Genomic DNA, 15,105 nt, shown 5'->3' with positions numbered 1-15,105 from the left:
GCCTGCCTTTCCCCAGTGCTCTGCAAGCTCTCCAGGACAACATAAAATCTGGGGCTCTGTGCTTTCTTTCCTTCTGAACAAGTGTTACTGTTTTCTGCACAAAAGCGATTCTGCGAAGCAATGTGAACACTTCTGCTTCCCAGGCACAGAGAAGGTGCTAGCAGGGAATTCTCTGCCTGCCTTTCCCCAGTGCTCTGCAAGCTCTCCAGGACAACATAAAATCTGGGGCTCTGTGCTTTCTTTCCTTCTGAACAAGTGTTACTGTTTTCTGCACAAAAGCGATTCTGCGAAGCAATGTGAACAGGCACAGAGAAGGTGCTATCAGGGAATTCTCTGCCTGCCTTTCCCCAGTGCTCTGCAAGCTCTCCAGGACAACATAGAATCTGGGGCTCTGTGCTTTCTTTCGTTCTGAACAAGTGTTACTGTTTTCTGCACAAAAGCGATTCTGCGAAGCAATGTGAACAGGCACAGAGAAGGTGCTATCAGGGAATTCTCTGCCTGCCTTTCCCCAGTGCTCTGCAAGCTCTCCAGGACAACATAGAATCTGGGGCTCTGTGCTTTCTTTCCTTCTGAACAAGTGTTACTGTTTTCTGCACAAAAGCGATTCTTGCGAAGCAATGTGAACACTTCTGCTTCCCAGGCACAGAGAAGGTGCTAGCAGGGAATTCTCTGCCTGCCTTTCCCCAGTGCTCTGCAAGCTCTCCAGGACAACATAGAATCTGGGGCTCTGTGCTTTCTTTCGTTCTGAACAAGTGTTACTGTTTTCTGCACAAAAGCGATTCTTGCGAAGCAATGTGAACACTTCTGCTTCCCAGGCACAGAGAAGGTGCTAGCAAGGAATTCTCTGCCTGCCTTTCCCCAGTGCTCTGCAAGCTCTCCAGGACAACATAAAATCTGGGGCTCTGTGCTTTCTTTCCTTCTGAACAAGTGTTACTGTTTTCTGCACAAAAGCGATTCTGCGAAGCAATGTGAACACTTCTGCTTCCCAGGCACAGAGAAGGTGCTAGCAAGGAATTCTCTGCCTGCCGTTCCCCAGTGCTCTGCAAGCTCTCCAGGACAACATAAAATCTGGGGCTCTGTGCTTTCTTTCCTTCTGACCAAGTGTTACTGTTTTCTGCACAAAAGCGATTCTGCGAAGCAATGTGAACAGGCACAGAGAAGGTGCTATCAGGGAATTCTCTGCCTGCCTTTCCCCAGTGCTCTGCAAGCTCTCCAGGACAACATAAAATCTGGGGCTCTGTGCTTTCTTTCCTTCTGAAAAAGTGTTACTGTTTTCTGCACAAAAGCGATTCTGCGAAGCAATGTGAACACTTCTGCTTCCCAGGCACAGAGAAGGTGCTAGCAAGGAATTCTCTGCCTGCCGTTCCCCAGTGCTCTGCAAGCTCTCCAGGACAACATAAAATCTGGGGCTCTGTGCTTTCTTTCGTTCTGAACAAGTGTTAGTGTTTTCTGCACAAAAGCGATTCTGCGAAGCAATGTGAACAGGCACAGAGAAGGTGCTATCAGGGAATTCTCTGCCTGCCTTTCCCCAGTGCTCTGCAAGCTCTCCAGGACAACATAAAATCTGGGGCTCTGTGCTTTCTTTCCTTCTGAAAAAGTGTTACTGTTTTCTGCACAAAAGCGATTCTGCGAAGCAATGTGAACACTTCTGCTTCCCAGGCACAGAGAAGGTGCTAGCAAGGAATTCTCTGCCTGCCGTTCCCCAGTGCTCTGCAAGCTCTCCAGGACAACATAAAATCTGGGGCTCTGTGCTTTCTTTCGTTCTGAACAAGTGTTAGTGTTTTCTGCACAAAAGCGATTCTGCGAAGCAATGTGAACAGGCACAGAGAAGGTGCTATCAGGGAATTCTCTGCCTGCCTTTCCCCAGTGCTCTGCAAGCTCTCCAGGACAACATAGAATCTGGGGCTCTGTGCTTTCTTTCCTTCTGAACAAGTGTTACTGTTTTCTGCACAAAAGCGATTCTGCGAAGCAATGTGAACACTTCTGCTTCCCAGGCACAGAGAAGGTGCTAGCAAGGAATTCTCTGCCTGCCTTTCCCCAGTGCTCTGCAAGCTCTCCAGGACAACATAAAATCTGGGGCTCTGTGCTTTCTTTCCTTCTGAACAAGTGTTAGTGTTTTCTGCACAAAAGCGATTCTTGCGAAGCAATGTGAACACTTCTGCTTCCCAGGCACAGAGAAGGTGCTAGCAGGGAATTCTCTGCCTGCCTTTCCCCAGTGCTCTGCAAGCTCTCCAGGACAACATAGAATCTTCGGCTCTGTGCTTTCTTTCCTTCTGAACAAGTGTTACTGTTTTCTGCACAAAAGCGATTCTGCGAAGCAATGTGAACAGGCACAGAGAAGATGCTATCAGGGAATTCTCTGCCTGCCTTTCCCCAGTGCTCTGCAAGCTCTCCAGTACAACATCAAATCTGGGGCTCTGTGCTTTCTTTCGTTCTGAACAAGTGTTAGTGTTTTCTGCACAAAAGCGATTCTGCGAAGCAATGTGAACAGGCACAGAGAAGGTGCTATCAGGGAATTCTCTGCCTGCCTTTCCCCAGTGCTCTGCAAGATCTCCAGGACAACATAAAATCTGGGGCTCTGTGCTTTCTTTCCTTCTGAACAAGTGTTACTGTTTTCTGCACAAAAGCGATTCTGCGAAGCAATGTGAACACTTCTGCTTCCCAGGCACAGAGAAGGTGCTAGCAAGGAATTCTCTGCCTGCCTTTCCCCAGTGCTCTGCAAGCTCTCCAGGACAACATAAAATCTGGGGCTCTGTGCTTTCTTTCCTTCTGAACAAGTGTTACTGTTTTCTGCACAAAAGCGATTCTGCGAAGCAATGTGAACACTTCTGCTTCCCAAGCACAGAGAAGGTGCTAGCAAGGAATTCTCTGCCTGCCTTTCCCCAGTGCTCTGCAAGCTCTCCAGGACAACATAGAATCTGGGGCTCTGTGCTTTCTTTCCTTCTGAACAAGTGTTAGTGTTTTCTGCACAAAAGCGATTCTTGCGAAGCAATGTGAACACTTCTGCTTCCCAGGCACAGAGAAGGTGCTAGCAGGGAATTCTCTGCCTGCCTTTCCCCAGTGCTCTGCAAGCTCTCCAGGACAACATAGAATCTGGGGCTCTGTGCTTTCTTTCCTTCTGAACAAGTGTTACTGTTTTCTGCACAAAAGCGATTCTGCGAAGCAATGTGAACAGGCACAGAGAAGGTGCTATCAGGGAATTCTCTGCCTGCCTTTCCCCAGTGCTCTGCAAGCTCTCCAGGACAACATAAAATCTGGGGCTCTGTGCTTTCTTTCGTTCTGAACAAGTGTTACTGTTTTCTGCACAAAAGCGATTCTGCGAAGCAATGTGAACAGGCACAGAGAAGGTGCTATCAGGGAATTCTCTGCCTGCTTTTCCCCAGTGCTCTGCAAGCTCTCCAGGACAACATAGAATCTGGGGCTCTGTGCTTTCTTTCCTTCTGAACAAGTGTTAGTGTTTTCTGCACAAAAGCGATTCTTGCGAAGCAATGTGAACACTTCTGCTTCCCAGGCACAGAGAAGGTGCTATCAGGGAATTCTCTGCCTGCCTTTCCCCAGTGCTCTGCAAGCTCTCCAGGACAACAGCAAATCTGGGGCTCTGTGCTTTCTTTCGTTCTGAACAAGTGTTACTGTTTTCTGCACAAAAGCGATTCTGCGAAGCAATGTGAACACTTCTGCTTCCCAGGCACAGAGAAGGTGCTAGCAAGGAATTCTCTGCCTGCCGTTCCCCAGTGCTCTGCAAGCTCTCCAGGACAACATAAAATCTGGGGCTCTGTGCTTTCTTTCCTTCTGAACAAGTGTTACTGTTTTCTGCACAAAAGCGATTCTGCGAAGCAATGTGAACAGGCACAGAGAAGGTGCTATCAGGGAATTCTCTGCCTGCCTTTCCCCAGTGCTCTGCAAGCTCTCCAGGACAACATAGAATCTGGGGCTCTGTGCTTTCTTTCCTTCTGAACAAGTGTTACTGATTTCTGCACAAAAGCGATTCTGCGAAGCAATGTGAACACTGCTGCTTCCCAGGCACAGAGAAGGTGCTAGCAAGGAATTCTCTGCCTGCCTTTCCCCAGTGCTCTGCAAGCTCTCCAGGACAACATAGAATCTGGGGCTCTGTGCTTTCTTTCGTTCTGAACAAGTGTTAGTGTTTTCTGCACAAAAGCGATTCTGCGAAGCAATGTGAACAGGCACAGAGAAGGTGCTATCAGGGAATTCTCTGCCTGCCTTTCCCCAGTGCTCTGCAAGCTCTCCAGGACAACATAAAATCTGGGGCTCTGTGCTTTCTTTCCTTCTGAACAAGTGTTAGTGTTTTCTGCACAAAAGCGATTCTTGCGAAGCAATGTGAACACTTCTGCTTCCCAGGCACAGAGAAGGTGCTAGCAGGGATTCTCTGCCTGCCTTTCCCCAGTGCTCTGCAAGCTCTCCAGGACAACATAGAATCTGGGGCTCTGTGCTTTCTTTCGTTCTGAACAAGTGTTAGTGTTTTCTGCACAAAAGCGATTCTGCGAAGCAATGTGAACAGGCACAGAGAAGGTGCTATCAGGGAATTCTCTGCCTGCCGTTCCCCAGTGCTCTGCAAGCTCTCCAGGACAACATAAAATCTGGGGCTCTGTGCTTTCTTTCGTTCTGAACAAGTGTTACTGTTTTCTGCACAAAAGCGATTCTGCGAAGCAATGTGAACAGGAACAGAGAAGGTGCTAGCAAGGAATTCTCTGCCTGCCTTTCCCCAGTGCTCTGCAAGCTCTCCAGGACAACATAGAATCTGGGGCTCTGTGCTTTCTTTCCTTCTGAACAAGTGTTAGTGTTTTCTGCACAAAAGCGATTCTTGCGAAGCAATGTGAACACTTCTGCTTCCCAGGCACAGAGAAGGTGCTAGCAGGGAATTCTCTGCCTGCCTTTCCCCAGTGCTCTGCAAGCTCTCCAGGACAACATAGAATCTGGGGCTCTGTGCTTTCTTTCGTTCTGAACAAGTGTTACTGTTTTCTGCACAAAAGCGATTCTGCGAAGCAATGTGAACAGGAACAGAGAAGGTGCTAGCAGGGAATTCTCTGCCTGCCTTTCCCCAGTGCTCTGCAAGCTCTCCAGGACAACATAAAATCTGGGGCTCTGTGCTTTCTTTCCTTCTGAACAAGTGTTACTGTTTTCTGCACAAAAGCGATTCTGCGAAGCAATGTGAACACTTCTGCTTCCCAGGCACAGAGAAGGTGCTAGCAGGGAATTCTCTGCCTGCCTTTCCCCAGTGCTCTGCAAGCTCTCCAGGACAACATAAAATCTGGGGCTCTGTGCTTTCTTTCCTTCTGAACAAGTGTTACTGTTTTCTGCACAAAAGCGATTCTTGCGAAGCAATGTGAACACTTCTGCTTCCCAGGCACAGAGAAGGTGCTAGCAGGGAATTCTCTGCCTGCCTTTCCCCAGTGCTCTGCAAGCTCTCCAGGACAACATAAAATCTGGGGCTCTGTGCTTTCTTTCCTTCTGAACAAGTGTTACTGTTTTCTGCACAAAAACGATTCTGCGAAGCAATGTGAACACTTCTGCTTCCCAGGCACAGAGAAGGTGCTAGCAGGGAATTCTCTGCCTGCCTTTCCCCAGTGCTCTGCAAGCTCTCCAGGACAACATAGAATCTGGGGCTCTGTGCTTTCTTTCGTTCTGAACAAGTGTTAGTGTTTTCTGCACAAAAGCGATTCTGCGAAGCAATGTGAACAGGCACAGAGAAGGTGCTATCAGGGAATTCTCTGCCTGCCTTTCCCCAGTGCTCTGCAAGCTCTCCAGGACAACATAGAATCTGGGGCTCTGTGCTTTCTTTCCTTCTGAACAAGTGTTACTGTTTTCTGCACAAAAGCGATTCTGCGAAGCAATGTGAACACTTCTGCTTCCCAGGCACAGAGAAGGTGCTAGCAGGGAATTCTCTGCCTGCCTTTCCCCAGTGCTCTGCAAGCTCTCCAGGACAACATAGAATCTGGGGCTCTGTGCTTTCTTTCGTTCTGAACAAGTGTTACTGTTTTCTGCACAAAAGCGATTCTGCGAAGCAATGTGAACAGGCACAGAGAAGGTGCTAGCAAGGAATTCTCTGCCTGCCTTTCCCCAGTGCTCTGCAAGCTCTCCAGGACAACATAAAATCTGGGGCTCTGTGCTTTCTTTCCTTCTGAACAAGTGTTAGTGTTTTCTGCACAAAAGCGATTCTTGCGAAGCAATGTGAACACTTCTGCTTCCCAGGCACAGAGAAGGTGCTATCAGGGAATTCTCTGCCTGCCTTTCCCCAGTGCTCTGCAAGCTCTCCAGGACAACATAAAATCTGGGGCTCTGTGCTTTCTTTCCTTCTGAACAAGTGTTACTGTTTTCTGCACAAAAGCGATTCTGTGAAGCAATGTGAACACTTCTGCTTCCCAGGCACAGAGAAGGTGCTAGCAGGGAATTCTCTGCCTGCCTTTCCCCAGTGCTCTGCAAGCTCTCCAGGACAACATAAAATCTGGGGCTCTGTGCTTTCTTTCCTTCTGAACAAGTGTTAGTGTTTTCTGCACAAAAGCGATTCTTGCGAAGCAATGTGAACACTTCTGCTTCCCAGGCACAGAGAAGGTGCTAGCAGGGAACTCTCTGCCTGCCTTTCCCCAGTGCTCTGCAAGCTCTCCAGGACAACATAGAATCTGGGGCTCTGTGCTTTCTTTCCTTCTGAACAAGTGTTACTGTTTTCTGCACAAAAGCGATTCTGCGAAGCAATGTGAACAGGCACAGAGAAGATGCTATCAGGGAATTCTCTGCCTGCCTTTCCCCAGTGCTCTGCAAGCTCTCCAGGACAACATAGAATCTGGGGCTCTGTGCTTTCTTTCCTTCTGAACAAGTGTTACTGTTTTCTGCACAAAAGCGATTCTTGCGAAGCAATGTGAACACTTCTGCTTCCCAGGCACAGAGAAGGTGCTATCAGGGAATTCTCTGCCTGCCTTTCCCCAGTGCTCTGCAAGCTCTCCAGGACAACATAGAATCTGGGGTTCTGTGCTTTCTTTCGTTCTGAACAACTGTTACTGTTTTCTGCACAAAAGCGATTCTTGCGAAGCAATGTGAACACTTCTGCGTCCCAGGCACAGAGAAGGTGCTAGCAAGGAATTCTCTGCCTGCCTTTCCCCAGTGCTCTGCAAGCTCTCCAGTACAACATCAAATCTGGGGCTCTGTGCTTTCTTTCGTTCTGAACAAGTGTTACTGTTTTCTGCACAAAAGCGATTCTGCGAAGCAATGTGAACAGGCACAGAGAAGGTGCTATCAGGGAATTCTCTGCCTGCCTTTCCCCAGTGCTCTGCAAGCTCTCCAGGACAACATAAAATCTGGGGCTCTGTGCTTTCTTTCCTTCTGAACAAGTGTTACTGTTTTCTCCACAAAAGCGATTCTGCGAAGCAATGTGAACACTTCTGCTTCCCAGGCACAGAGAAGGTGCTAGCAGGGAATTCTCTGCCTGCCTTTCCCCAGTGCTCTGCAAGCTCTCCAGGACAACATAGAATCTGGGGCTCTGTGCTTTCTTTCCTTCTGAACAAGTGTTACTGTTTTCTGCACAAAAGCGATTCTGCGAAGCAATGTGAACAGGAACAGAGAAGGTGCTATCAGGGAATTCTCTGCCTGCCTTTCCCCAGTGCTCTGCAAGCTCTCCAGGACAACATAAAATCTGGGGCTCTGTGCTTTCTTTCCTTCTGAAAAAGTGTTACTGTTTTCTGCACAAAAGCGATTCTTGCGAAGCAATGTGAACACTTCTGCTTCCCAGGCACAGAGAAGGTGCTAGCAGGGAATTCTCTGCCTGCCTTTCCCCAGTGCTCTGCAAGCTCTCCAGGACAACAGCAAATCTGGGGCTCTGTGCTTTCTTTCGTTCTGAACAAGTGTTACTGTTTTCTGCACAAAAGCGATTCTGCGAAGCAATGTGAACAGGCACAGAGAAGGTGCTAGCAAGGAATTCTCTGCCTGCCTTTCCCCAGTGCTCTGCAAGCTCTCCAGGACAACATAGAATCTGGGGCTCTGTGCTTTCTTTCCTTCTGAACAAGTGTTACTGTTTTCTGCACAAAAGCGATTCTGCGAAGCAATGTGAACACTTCTGCTTCCCAGGCACAGAGAAGGTGCTAGCAGGGAATTCTCTGCCTGCCTTTCCCCAGTGCTCTGCAAGCTCTCCAGGACAACATAGAATCTGGGGCTCTGTGCTTTCTTTCGTTCTGAACAAGTGTTACTGTTTTCTGCACAAAAGCGATTCTGCGAAGCAATGTGAACAGGCACAGAGAAGGTGCTATCAGGGAATTCTCTGCCTGCCTTTCCCCAGTGCTCTGCAAGCTCTCCAGGACAACATAGAATCTGGGGCTCTGTGCTTTCTTTCCTTCTGAACAAGTGTTAGTGTTTTCTGCACAAAAGCGATTCTTGCGAAGCAATGTGAACACTTCTGCTTCCCAGGCACAAAGAAGGTGCTATCAGGGAATTCTCTGCCTGCCTTTCCCCAGTGCTCTGCAAGCTCTCCAGGACAACATAAAATCTGGGGCTCTGTGCTTTCTTTCCTTCTGAACAAGTGTTACTGTTTTCTGCACAAAAGCGATTCTGCGAAGCAATGTGAACACTTCTGCTTCCCAGGCACAGAGAAGGTGCTAGCAAGGAATTCTCTGCCTGCCGTTCCCCAGTGCTCTGCAAGCTCTCCAGGACAACATAAAATCTGGGGCTCTGTGCTTTCTTTCCTTCTGAACAAGTGTTACTGTTTTCTGCACAAAAGCGATTCTGCGAAGCAATGTGAACAGGCACAGAGAAGGTGCTATCAGGGAATTCTCTGCCTGCCTTTCCCCAGTGCTCTGCAAGCTCTCCAGGACAACATAGAATCTGGGGCTCTGTGCTTTCTTTCCTTCTGAACAAGTGTTACTGATTTCTGCACAAAAGCGATTCTGCGAAGCAATGTGAACACTGCTGCTTCCCAGGCACAGAGAAGGTGCTAGCAAGGAATTCTCTGCCTGCCTTTCCCCAGTGCTCTGCAAGCTCTCCAGGACAACATAGAATCTGGGGCTCTGTGCTTTCTTTCGTTCTGAACAAGTGTTACTGTTTTCTGCACAAAAGCGATTCTGCGAAGCAATGTGAACAGGCACAGAGAAGGTGCTATCAGGGAATTCTCTGCCTGCCTTTCCCCAGTGCTCTGCAAGCTCTCCAGGACAACATAGAATCTGGGGCTCTGTGCTTTCTTTCCTTCTGAACAAGTGTTACTGTTTTCTGCACAAAAGCGATTCTTGCGAAGCAATGTGAACACTTCTGCTTCCCAGGCACAGAGAAGGTGCTAGCAGGGAATTCTCTGCCTGCCTTTCCCCAGTGCTCTGCAAGCTCTCCAGGACAACAGCAAATCTGGGGCTCTGTGCTTTCTTTCGTTCTGAACAAGTGTTACTGTTTTCTGCACAAAAGCGATTCTTGCGAAGCAATGTGAACACTTCTGCGTCCCAGGCACAGAGAAGGTGCTAGCAAGGAATTCTCTGCCTGCCTTTCCCCAGTGCTCTGCAAGCTCTCCAGTACAACATCAAATCTGGGGCTCTGTGCTTTCTTTCGTTCTGAACAAGTGTTACTGTTTTCTGCACAAAAGCGATTCTGCGAAGCAATGTGAACAGGCACAGAGAAGGTGCTATCAGGGAATTCTCTGCCTGCCTTTCCCCAGTGCTCTGCAAGCTCTCCAGGACAACATAAAATCTGGGGCTCTGTGCTTTCTTTCCTTCTGAAAAAGTGTTACTGTTTTCTCCACAAAAGCGATTCTGCGAAGCAATGTGAACACTTCTGCTTCCCAGGCACAGAGAAGGTGCTAGCAAGGAATTCTCTGCCTGCCGTTCCCCAGTGCTCTGCAAGCTCTCCAGGACAACATAAAATCTGGGGCTCTGTGCTTTCTTTCCTTCTGAACAAGTGTTACTGTTTTCTGCACAAAAGCGATTCTGCGAAGCAATGTGAACAGGCACAGAGAAGGTGCTATCAGGGAATTCTCTGCCTGCCTTTCCCCAGTGCTCTGCAAGCTCTCCAGGACAACATAGAATCTGGGGCTCTGTGCTTTCTTTCCTTCTGAACAAGTGTTACTGTTTTCTGCACAAAAGCGATTCTGCGAAGCAATGTGAACACTTCTGCTTCCCAGGCACAGAGAAGGTGCTAGCAAGGAATTCTCTGCCTGCCTTTCCCCAGTGCTCTGCAAGCTCTCCAGGACAACATAAAATCTGGGGCTCTGTGCTTTCTTTCCTTCTGAACAAGTGTTAGTGTTTTCTGCACAAAAGCGATTCTTGCGAAGCAATGTGAACACTTCTGCTTCCCAGGCACAGAGAAGGTGCTATCAGGGAATTCTCTGCCTGCCTTTCCCCAGTGCTCTGCAAGCTCTCCAGGACAACATAGAATCTGGGGCTCTGTGCTTTCTTTCCTTCTGAACAAGTGTTACTGATTTCTGCACAAAAGCGATTCTGCGAAGCAATGTGAACACTGCTGCTTCCCAGGCACAGAGAAGGTGCTAGCAAGGAATTCTCTGCCTGCCTTTCCCCAGTGCTCTGCAAGCTCTCCAGGACAACATAGAATCTGGGGCTCTGTGCTTTCTTTCGTTCTGAACAAGTGTTAGTGTTTTCTGCACAAAAGCGATTCTGCGAAGCAATGTGAACAGGCACAGAGAAGGTGCTATCAGGGAATTCTCTGCCTGCCTTTCCCCAGTGCTCTGCAAGCTCTCCAGGACAACATAAAATCTGGGGCTCTGTGCTTTCTTTCCTTCTGAACAAGTGTTAGTGTTTTCTGCACAAAAGCGATTCTTGCGAAGCAATGTGAACACTTCTGCTTCCCAGGCACAGAGAAGGTGCTAGCAGGGATTCTCTGCCTGCCTTTCCCCAGTGCTCTGCAAGCTCTCCAGGACAACATAGAATCTGGGGCTCTGTGCTTTCTTTCGTTCTGAACAAGTGTTAGTGTTTTCTGCACAAAAGCGATTCTGCGAAGCAATGTGAACAGGCACAGAGAAGGTGCTATCAGGGAATTCTCTGCCTGCCTTTCCCCAGTGCTCTGCAAGCTCTCCAGGACAACATAAAATCTGGGGCTGTGTGCTTTCTTTCCTTCTGAACAAGTGTTACTGTTTTCTGCACAAAAGCGATTCTGCGAAGCAATGTGAACACTTCTGCTTCCCAGGCACAGAGAAGGTGCTAGCAAGGAATTCTCTGCCTGCCGTTCCCCAGTGCTCTGCAAGCTCTCCAGGACAACATAAAATCTGGGGCTCTGTGCTTTCTTTCGTTCTGAACAAGTGTTACTGTTTTCTGCACAAAAGCGATTCTGCGAAGCAATGTGAACAGGAACAGAGAAGGTGCTAGCAAGGAATTCTCTGCCTGCCTTTCCCCAGTGCTCTGCAAGCTCTCCAGGACAACATAGAATCTGGGGCTCTGTGCTTTCTTTCCTTCTGAACAAGTGTTAGTGTTTTCTGCACAAAAGCGATTCTTGCGAAGCAATGTGAACACTTCTGCTTCCCAGGCACAGAGAAGGTGCTAGCAGGGAATTCTCTGCCTGCCTTTCCCCAGTGCTCTGCAAGCTCTCCAGGACAACATAGAATCTGGGGCTCTGTGCTTTCTTTCGTTCTGAACAAGTGTTACTGTTTTCTGCACAAAAGCGATTCTGCGAAGCAATGTGAACAGGAACAGAGAAGGTGCTAGCAGGGAATTCTCTGCCTGCCTTTCCCCAGTGCTCTGCAAGCTCTCCAGGACAACATAAAATCTGGGGCTCTGTGCTTTCTTTCCTTCTGAACAAGTGTTACTGTTTTCTGCACAAAAGCGATTCTGCGAAGCAATGTGAACACTTCTGCTTCCCAGGCACAGAGAAGGTGCTAGCAGGGAATTCTCTGCCTGCCTTTCCCCAGTGCTCTGCAAGCTCTCCAGGACAACATAAAATCTGGGGCTCTGTGCTTTCTTTCCTTCTGAACAAGTGTTACTGTTTTCTGCACAAAAGCGATTCTTGCGAAGCAATGTGAACACTTCTGCTTCCCAGGCACAGAGAAGGTGCTAGCAGGGAATTCTCTGCCTGCCTTTCCCCAGTGCTCTGCAAGCTCTCCAGGACAACATAAAATCTGGGGCTCTGTGCTTTCTTTCCTTCTGAACAAGTGTTACTGTTTTCTGCACAAAAACGATTCTGCGAAGCAATGTGAACACTTCTGCTTCCCAGGCACAGAGAAGGTGCTAGCAGGGAATTCTCTGCCTGCCTTTCCCCAGTGCTCTGCAAGCTCTCCAGGACAACATAGAATCTGGGGCTCTGTGCTTTCTTTCGTTCTGAACAAGTGTTAGTGTTTTCTGCACAAAAGCGATTCTGCGAAGCAATGTGAACAGGCACAGAGAAGGTGCTATCAGGGAATTCTCTGCCTGCCTTTCCCCAGTGCTCTGCAAGCTCTCCAGGACAACATAGAATCTGGGGCTCTGTGCTTTCTTTCCTTCTGAACAAGTGTTACTGTTTTCTGCACAAAAGCGATTCTGCGAAGCAATGTGAACACTTCTGCTTCCCAGGCACAGAGAAGGTGCTAGCAGGGAATTCTCTGCCTGCCTTTCCCCAGTGCTCTGCAAGCTCTCCAGGACAACATAGAATCTGGGGCTCTGTGCTTTCTTTCGTTCTGAACAAGTGTTACTGTTTTCTGCACAAAAGCGATTCTGCGAAGCAATGTGAACAGGCACAGAGAAGGTGCTAGCAAGGAATTCTCTGCCTGCCTTTCCCCAGTGCTCTGCAAGCTCTCCAGGACAACATAGAATCTGGGGCTCTGTGCTTTCTTTCGTTCTGAACAAGTGTTACTGTTTTCTGCACAAAAGCGATTCTGCGAAGCAATGTGAACAGGCACAGAGAAGGTGCTAGCAAGGAATTCTCTGCCTGCCTTTCCCCAGTGCTCTGCAAGCTCTCCAGGACAACATAAAATCTGGGGCTCTGTGCTTTCTTTCCTTCTGAACAAGTGTTAGTGTTTTCTGCACAAAAGCGATTCTTGCGAAGCAATGTGAACACTTCTGCTTCCCAGGCACAGAGAAGGTGCTATCAGGGAATTCTCTGCCTGCCTTTCCCCAGTGCTCTGCAAGCTCTCCAGGACAACATAAAATCTGGGGCTCTGTGCTTTCTTTCCTTCTGAACAAGTGTTACTGTTTTCTGCACAAAAGCGATTCTGTGAAGCAATGTGAACACTTCTGCTTCCCAGGCACAGAGAAGGTGCTAGCAGGGAATTCTCTGCCTGCCTTTCCCCAGTGCTCTGCAAGCTCTCCAGGACAACATAAAATCTGGGGCTCTGTGCTTTCTTTCCTTCTGAACAAGTGTTACTGTTTTCTGCACAAAAGCGATTCTGTGAAGCAATGTGAACACTTCTGCTTCCCAGGCACAGAGAAGGTGCTAGCAAGGAATTCTCTGCCTGCCTTTCCCCAGTGCTCTGCAAGCTCTCCAGGACAACATAAAATCTGGGGCTCTGTGCTTTCTTTCCTTCTGAACAAGTGTTAGTGTTTTCTGCACAAAAGCGATTCTTGCGAAGCAATGTGAACACTTCTTCTTCCCAGGCACAGAGAAGGTGCTAGCAGGGAACTCTCTGCCTGCCTTTCCCCAGTGCTCTGCAAGCTCTCCAGGACAACATAGAATCTGGGGCTCTGTGCTTTCTTTCCTTCTGAACAAGTGTTACTGTTTTCTGCACAAAAGCGATTCTGCGAAGCAATGTGAACAGGCACAGAGAAGATGCTATCAGGGAATTCTCTGCCTGCCTTTCCCCAGTGCTCTGCAAGCTCTCCAGGACAACATAGAATCTGGGGCTCTGTGCTTTCTTTCCTTCTGAACAAGTGTTACTGTTTTCTGCACAAAAGCGATTCTTGCGAAGCAATGTGAACACTTCTGCTTCCCAGGCACAGAGAAGGTGCTATCAGGGAATTCTCTGCCTGCCTTTCCCCAGTGCTCTGCAAGCTCTCCAGGACAACATAGAATCTGGGGTTCTGTGCTTTCTTTCGTTCTGAACAACTGTTACTGTTTTCTGCACAAAAGCGATTCTTGCGAAGCAATGTGAACACTTCTGCTTCCCAGGCACAGAGAAGGTGCTAGCAGGGATTCTCTGCCTGCCTTTCCCCAGTGCTCTGCAAGCTCTCCAGGACAACATAGAATCTGGGGCTCTGTGCTTTCTTTCGTTCTGAACAAGTGTTACTGTTTTCTGCACAAAAGCGATTCTGCGAAGCAATGTGAACAGGCACAGAGAAGGTGCTAGCAAGGAATTCTCTGCCTGCCGTTCCCCAGTGCTCTGCAAGCTCTCCAGGACAACATAGAATCTGGGGCTCTGTGCTTTCTTTCCTTCTGAACAAGTGTTAGTGTTTTCTGCACAAAAGCGATTCTGCGAAGCAATGTGAACACTTCTGCTTCCCAGGCACAGAGAAGGTGCTAGCAGGGAATTCTCTGCCTGCCTTTCCCCAGTGCTCTGCAAGCTCTCCAGGACAACATAGAATCTGGGGCTCTGTGCTTTCTTTCCTTCTGAACAAGTGTTACTGTTTTCTGCACAAAAGCGATTCTGCGAAGCAATGTGAACAGGAACAGAGAAGGTGCTATCAGGGAATTCTCTGCCTGCCTTTCCCCAGTGCTCTGCAAGCTCTCCAGGACAACATAAAATCTGGGGCTCTGTGCTTTCTTTCCTTCTGAAAAAGTGTTACTGTTTTCTGCACAAAAGCGATTCTTGCGAAGCAATGTGAACACTTCTGCTTCCCAGGCACAGAGAAGGTGCTAGCAGGGAATTCTCTGCCTGCCTTTCCCCAGTGCTCTGCAAGCTCTCCAGGACAACAGCAAATCTGGGGCTCTGTGCTTTCTTTCGTTCTGAACAAGTGTTACTGTTTTCTGCACAAAAGCGATTCTGCGAAGCAATGTGAACAGGCACAGAGAAGGTGCTAGCAAGGAATTCTCTGCCTGCCTTTCCCCAGTGCTCTGCAAGCTCTCCAGGACAACATAGAATCTGGGGCTCTGTGCTTTCTTTCCTTCTGAACAAGTGTTACTGTTTTCTGCACAAAAGCGATTCTGCGAAGCAATGTGAACACTTCTGCTTCCCAGGCACAGAGAAGGTGCTAGCAGGGAATTCTCTGCCTGCCTTTCCCCAGTGCTCTGCAAGCTCTCCAGGACAACATAGAATCTGGGGCTCTGTGCTTT

This window comes from Strix aluco, unplaced genomic scaffold, assembly GCF_031877795.1.
Source record: "Strix aluco isolate bStrAlu1 unplaced genomic scaffold, bStrAlu1.hap1 HAP1_SCAFFOLD_39, whole genome shotgun sequence".
Lineage (NCBI taxonomy): Eukaryota > Metazoa > Chordata > Aves > Strigiformes > Strigidae > Strix > Strix aluco.
Note: the sequence above shows the minus strand (reverse complement) of the source record.